This window comes from Oryctolagus cuniculus, chromosome 2 (genome assembly GCF_051225735.1).
Source record: "Oryctolagus cuniculus isolate XC-2025 breed Fujian yellow rabbit chromosome 2, ASM5122573v1, whole genome shotgun sequence".
NCBI classification, from domain to species: domain Eukaryota; kingdom Metazoa; phylum Chordata; class Mammalia; order Lagomorpha; family Leporidae; genus Oryctolagus; species Oryctolagus cuniculus.
The window spans coordinates 60,460,997-60,468,676 of NC_142868.1; the positions used below are offsets into that span (position 1 = coordinate 60,460,997).

The following is a 7,680-nucleotide window of genomic DNA, read 5'->3' on the forward strand; positions in this document are numbered from 1 at the left end:
GGCAGGAACCCAAATATGCCTTCCCAGGCATATTAGCAGGATGCAGGATGGGAAGCAGAGCAGCAGAGTCTGGAACTGGCACAATGATATAGGATGCTTTTGTCACAAGCATCAGTTAAACCCACTACGCCACAACTTACTCTATTTTCTTAAAGGAAATTAACAGACGTAACCTCAGTAATGTGTGATGATTCAATCAGGGTGAACATATGTATCTTCCAAAACATGTTCTTTTTTTATGGTGAGAACATCCATAATCTTAGCTCGTAGTTTATTTCTATATAGAAATATATAATGAGTTAACTTTTTTCCACTTCATTTTTAAATTTTTTTTGAAAAATTCCTGACATTACAGAACTAAACTGAAATGTATTAATATTCCTCTCTTGCATTTCCATGACAAACAGAAACATCAGGAGCCAAAAAAAAAAAAAAAACACACAGGGAGAAGCTTATAAAACTAAATATGGATCTCAGCATTAACAGCTGAACAGAGAAAAGAATTAAAACACTTTTAATTAAAAAAAATCACTAGTGGTTTATGAAGTGTGTAGAAACTGAAAATTTACAAACTGTTTAAAACCTGAAATCACTGACTGTTCAGAAGCTACACTGATGGATCATTGGTGGTGGTGAAAGGGATTATTGGTTTATCTGCATTGTTCTAGCTGCTCCCCATGCCACCCGTCTCCGAGGAAAGCCTGACATTGATTAGAGATTGAGCCAGGCTGATGGTAGCAGTGGATCCGGTGATGGTAACCTGCCTATCAGTAGATCCTTCTACTGGGATTGCAATTTTGATCTGTACCCCAGACATCTGACAGATCTCATTGATTTTGGTGCCTTGATGCCCGATTATGCAGCCAATCAAATCATTTGGAATGGTGAGTTCACGAGAGGTGGTTGAGCAGATTTATCAGGACCTGCCCAATAGCTTTTGGCCTCTGGAGAGCTGGATTCAATTGAATCCAATGTTGCCATGGGTCACAGGAAAATGAGGCTGTTGCCTTGCCAACTGGTGCAGCTTGGTCAAATCTGACAGTGGAATGGCATACTTTCCTTGAATGGTATAGGTTCTAGAGGTGGTCCTCCCAGGAGAGTGTTGAGGCACATGGATGGGGCAGTGTGGGGAAAGCTCCGCGCTGTCACTGCCTGTGCTGTACCTGTCCTGACCACCTGCAAAGATGACCAGAGAACTGGATAGCTTGGGTTGGTATGGGAGGGTCATACCCTTCAGGGGGCACTCCAACATGACCACACAGATCTGTTTGACACACTCAATGATGGATTGAGGGATGCCAGCAATAGTGATGGCCTGCTCAGTCGAGTTGGGGAGCCTATCCTCTGCCATCTGTCCCTGAGCCCCTGTACTCTCTCGTATTTGATCTTGCAACCACCTTTTCCGATGAGAACCACACTGACTAGCAGGAACCACCAGCCTCAGGGTCACTGGAGGTCTACTGGCAGCTGTGCTATTGGTCATAGAGCTGCTGATGTCCGCTTCTAGTTTGTCAATGATCATAGCAAATGCTTTGAAAATGGCTTTAGTGAGTCCAGCCAAAGTGATAATTCTCTCAGGACAATTCCCTTCTGAGATGTTGATACGTGCACCACTCTCCTCGCACATCTTAACAAATTCTCCTTTCTTTCTGATGATACTTCCAACTTCCTTGCCATGCATAAGTAGCCAGATGGTGAGAGTGACATTTAATCCACCTTCAGTCACACAGGTTTCCATATTGAGCAGTGTTCTTGGGAGCTGGACACTGAGTGGTCAAGTCTTTGGTCATTGATTGGGTGAAGCCAAAGGAGGTGACTGAGGGGAAAGAGGGGAGTAGGTGGGAAGAGGAAAGGCAGGGGGAAGGGATGGGCAGGAAGGCAAGGGGTGGAGGAGGAGGAAGGGGGAAAAGAGACCGCGGAGCTGGTGGAGGGCGGCGGAGGGAAGAGTGCTGGCTGCGGCTGCTCTGACTGCTGCCTTTGTTGGTCTCAGTGAGTTAACTTTGAAGTCACCCTGCTGTACACTAGGACCCCAGAACTTGTAACTCTAGCTTATTACTCATTAATTGGGCTTTCCCATCTTTCTCCTCTCACTCGCCCCAGCCTCTGATAATCACCATTATGTTCTTATGTGAGATCCACTTTTTTAGACACTGCATATATGGGAAGTTAAGCAGTACTTGTTTTTCTGTGCCTAGTTTACCTTCATTTAATATGATGACCTCCTCCAGTTCCATCTATGTTGTTGCAAATGGCAACATTTCATTCTTTTAAGACTGAATGGTATTCCATTGTGCATTTGAACCAAATATACTTTACCCATTCATCAGTGGATGGACTTTAATGTTGTTGCATTTTTATGCTATTTTGAATAGTGCCATGGTAAACATGGAAGCCGAGATATCTACTGAGCAAATGAATTTTGTTTCCTTGCATATGTATCCAGGAGTGAGATTCTGGATCAAATGGTAGCTCTATATTTTCCTTTTTTGAGGAATCCATATATTGTTTTCCTCAATGATGCTTGTTACATTTCCTCCAACAGTTTGCAAAGGTACCCTTTTTTAAACATCCTTTCTGATACTGTTTTTTTTCTAAGTCCTTTGAATAATAGCTAATATAACAGAAGTGAGGTTGTAGATATCCATTTGCATTTCCCTGATGACTGCTAATGTTGAGCATTTGTATGCCCCTGTTGTCCATTTGTGTGTAATTCTCTAGATGGCTATCTATATCTACTGCTCATTTTTAGGTTGTAATATTTGTTTCAGAATGTTTGCTGTTGAGTTGAATTTGATTTCTATAACTATTTCTATATAGCTTGTATACTTAAAAGTTATATATATGGTGAGATAGGTATAGATACACAATTTTAGTACTGTCTTTTTGTGTGCAAAATGAATTTGACATTTTTATAGGGATTTCATTGAATCTGTAAATAATTTTGGAGTGGTATGAATATTTCATTGCTATTCTTCCATTCCACAAATATGGGTTGTCTTCCCAAAAATTTTGACCTCTTCATTTAATTTAATCAATGCACTATACTTTTTTTAAAAAAAGATTGATTTTATTTATTTGAAAGACAGAGTTACAGAGAGAAGTAGAGATAGAGGTCTTTCATCTGCTGGTTGACTGCCCAAATGGCCTCAATGACCAGAGCTCCAACAACCTGAAGCCAGGAGCCAGGAGCCTCTTCCAGGTCTCCCACATTGTGCAGGGGCCCAAGGACTTGGGCCATTTTCTCCTGCTTTCCCAAGCCATAGCAGAGAGCTGGATTGGAAGAGGAGCAGCCAGGAATAGAACCGGCGCCCATATGTGCTTTAACCTGCTGTGCCAGAGCACCAGCCCCACATTACATTTTTCAATGTTGCATCCCTCACCTCTTTGGTTAAATTTATTTCTTATTTAACTTTTTGTAGTGATCGTAAATTGGATTTATTTTATTTTATTATTTTTTTTTGCTATTGGTGTATAAGAATAATCTGGGTTTTTGCACATTGGCTTTCTGTCCTAACTTTGCTAAACTTTGGGTGAATTAGGTGGTTTTTTTTTTTTTTTTTTATATATGAGATCATGTCATCTGCAAATATTAACAATATGACTTCCTCCTTTCTGATTTAGAAGCCTTTATTTCTTTATCTTGCTTAATTGTACTGAATAGGACTTCTTGTACTATGTTGAATAAAAGTGGTGAAAATAAGAATCCCTATCTTTTTATACATCTGAGAGAGAAATGTTTTAGCTTTTCCACATTCAATATGATATTAGATGTTGGCTTCCTCTGTACGGTCTGTATTATGTTAAGGTTTGCTTCCTGTATACCTTATTTTTTCAGAGTTTTTATGATAAAGAAATGTAGGATTTATCACATACATTTTCTGCATCTGTTGAGATGATCATATGATATTTAACAATATTTACTTATTTAATTGTCAGAGTTAGGGGGAGAAGGAGAGGGAGATCTTTCATCCACTGGTTCACTTCTCAGATGGCTGCAAAATCTACCTTTGAGGAGCGTTTTTTTTTCCATACCTTTTGTTGAACTCTTTACTTAGTGTAGGATTAATCTTATAGGTATAGAGTTAATTGAGGGTAGCTCTTAGTAAAGAATAAGAATGGGAATGGGGGAGGGAGGAGGAAAGGGGAGGGAGGGCAACAGGGAGGGAGGGTAAGATAGGAAGAACCACTATATTCCTACATTTGTATTTATGAAATGCATGAAGTTTGTATACCTTAAATAAAATGTTTCTAGGTTAAAAAAAATCCAAGTCCTGGCAGGGCTGAAGTTAGGAAGCAGGGACTCCATCTGGATCTCCCACATGAGTGGAAGTGGCCAAAGTACTTGTTCCATCTTAAATTGCCTTCCCAGGTACATTATCAGTCAGCTAGATGGGAGTAGAAAGGATAGGACTTCACCTGATGCTCTGATAGTGAATGTCAGTGTTGTAAGTGGTAGCTTAACCAGTTGTGCCACAATGGCCCCAATGATATGGTTTTTGCTCTTCTGTTAATGTGATATATTACGTTTATTGATTTATGGATGTTGAACGATCCTTATATATACCTGGTTTTTTTTTTTTCACAGAGGAAAGGTTTTTTGTTGGGTGGGGGAAGCTCCACAGGCTGTGGGGAGAGGGTGAGAGGGTAAGAGTAGGTGAGAGAGAGAGGGAGTGGGGGAGACATGTCTTCAGGAACAGATCCCCTGCTTAGTATATACTAAGTTGATCTTCTGTATATGAAGGTAATTGAAAATAAAACTCAATGAAGGGCGGGATGGGAGAGGGAGTGAGAGAGGGGAGGGTCACGGGAGGGAGGGAGGTTGGGGGGGTGGAGCCACAACAATACAAAAGTTGCACTTTGTAAATTCACATTTATTAAATAATTAAAAAATAAATAAAATGAAGCAACATATGCAAAAAAAAAAAAACTTTTCAAGGTGGCAAGCAGGGAAGTAGGAGCAGTGAATCCCATTAGGGTGGGGGTGGAGTTGACATCTGTGGTCACCTGGCTGCCAGCAATGGCCATAAGGGCTAGAGCCTAGGATAGTGTTGGGAGCATAGATCATGCCATAGATAAGACTGTGCCATTTTACTGATATTCCCCTGTTTTGTTTTTTATAAAGCAAGAGTTCTATGAGATTACATTAGCCCAAAAAGTCCAGGAGGGGTGGAGAGACAATGAACTGTCTTTAGAGCAACTTTAAAGCACACTTTAATGTGCCATTGGATTTAATTTCTAGTATATTGTTGAGAATGTTTGCATTTTGTACAAAGATATTGATGTGTAGCTTTCTTTTTTGTTGTATGCTTATCTGGTTTTGGCATCCAGATAATGCAGGCCTCCTAGAAGGAGTCTGAAAGAATTTCTTCCTTTTCTGTAGCCAGATTTTGTTAAAAGAGAAATTGATTTTATTATCTTCTTTTTTATTTTGATTTTCAAAAAAAATAGTGTAAATATTTACTTAATCCTGAATTAAAATTCTCTGGAAATGGACTTGCCAAAATATTTCTGAAGAGAGAAATTGAGGTACCCGAAAATATGTTCAAGTGGTCTTTTTTTTAACTTTTATTTAATGAATATAAATTTCCAAAGTACAGCTTATGGATTACAATGGCTTCCCCCCCATAACGTCCCTCTAACCCACAACCCTCCCCTTTCCCACTCCCTCTCCCCTTCCATTCACATCAAGATTCATTTTCAATTCTCTTTATATACAGAAGATCAGTTTCGCATAAATTAAGTAAAGATTTCAACAGTTTGCTCCCACACAGAAACATAAAGTGAAAAATACTGTTGGAGTACTAGTTATAGCATTAAATCTCAATGTACAGCACACTAAGGACAGAGATCCTACATGAGGAGTAAGTGCACAGTGACTCCTGTTGTTGAAATAACAAATTGACACTCTTGTTTATGGCATCAGTAATCACCCTAGGCTCTTGTCATGAGCTGCCAAGGCTATGGAAGCCCCATGAGTTCACTGACTCTGATCATATTTAGACAAGGCCATGGTCAAAGTGAAAGTTCTCTCCTCCCTTCATAGAAAGGTACCTCCTTCTTTGATGACCTGTTCTTTCCACTGGGATCTCACTTGCGGAGATCTTTCATTTAGGTTTTTTTGTTTGTTTGTTTTCCCCAGAGTGTCTTGGCTTTCCATGCCTGAAATACTCTCATGGGCATTTCAGCTGGATCCTCATGCCTTAAGGGCTAATTCTGAGGCCAGAGTGCTGTTTAGGACATCTGCCATTCTATGGGTCTGCTGTGTATCTCACTTCCCATGTTGGATTGTTCTCTCCCTTTTTTATTCTATCAGCTACTATTTGAAAACACTATTCTTGTTTATGTGATCCCTTTGGTTCTTAGTCCTATCTTTATGATCAATTGTGAGCAGAAATTGATCAATGGGACTAGTGAGATGGCATTGGTACATGCCACCTCGATGGGATTGTATTGGGATCCCCTGGTATGTTTCTAACTCTACCATTTGAGGTAAGTCAGCTTGAGCATGTCCCGAATTGCACATCTCTTCCCTCTCTTATTCACACTCTTATATTTAACAGTGATCATTTTTCAGTTAAATTTCAGCACTTAAGAAGAATTGTGTATTGATTACAGTATTCAACCAAAAGTATCAAGTAGAACAAAACAAAAAAAATACTAAGAGGGATAACATATTAAGTTGCTCATCAACAGTCAGGGTGAGGGCTGTTCAAGTCACCATTTCTCCTAGTGTTCATTTCACTTTAACAGGTTTCCTTTTTGGTGCTCAGTTAGTTGTCACCTATCACGGAGAACAAGTGGTATTTGTCCTTTTGGGATTGGCTTATTTCACTCAACATAATGTTTTCCAAATTCCTAACAGCGATCACTTTTCAGTTAAAATTTAAACACCCAAGAATAATTGTGTGTTAATTACAGAGTTCAACCAATGGTACTAGAACAAAAAAAATACTAAAATGGATAAAGTATTACATTGTACATCAATCGTCAGGACAAGAGCTGATCAAGTCACAGTTAATCATAGTGTCCATTTCACTTCAACAAGTTTCCCCTTTGGTGCTCAGTTAGTTGTCGCCAATCAGGGAGAACATATGATATTTGTCCCTTTGGGACTGGCCTAATTCACTCAGCATGATGTTTTCCAAATTCCTCCATCTTGTTGCAAATGACCGGGTGTCATTGTTTTTGACTGCTGTATAGTATTCGATAGAGTACATGTCCCATAATTTCTTTATCCAGTCTACTGTTGATGGGCATTTGGGTTGGTTCCAGGTCTTAGCTATTGTGAATTGAGCTGTGATAAACATTAATGTACAGACAGCTTGTTTGTTTGCCAATTTCGTTTCCTTTGGGTAAATTCCAAGGAGTGGGATGGCTGGGTTGAATGGTAGGGTTATATTCAGGTTTCTGAGGAATCTCCAGACTGACTTCCATAGTGGCTTAACCAATTTGCATTCCCACCAACAGTGGGTTAGTGTCCCTTTTTCCCCACATCCTGTTCAGCATCTATTATTGGTAGATTTCTGAATGTGAGCCATTCTATTTGGGGTGAGGTGAAACCTCATTGTGGTTTTGATTGTCATTTCCCTGATTGCTAGTGATCTTGAACATTTTTTCATGTGCCTGTTGGCCATTTGGATTTCCTCTTTTGAAAAATGTCTATTGAATTCCTTGGCCATC

At 39.7% G+C, this 7,680-nt stretch overlaps 1 pseudogene; it reads right to left on the reverse strand.

The window, feature by feature from the left end:
• Positions 1 to 664: 664 nt before the first annotated feature.
• LOC100339208 (poly(rC)-binding protein 2 pseudogene) lies at positions 665 to 1,768 on the reverse strand (annotated as a pseudogene).
• Between the last annotated feature and the right edge of the window lie 5,912 nt (positions 1,769 to 7,680).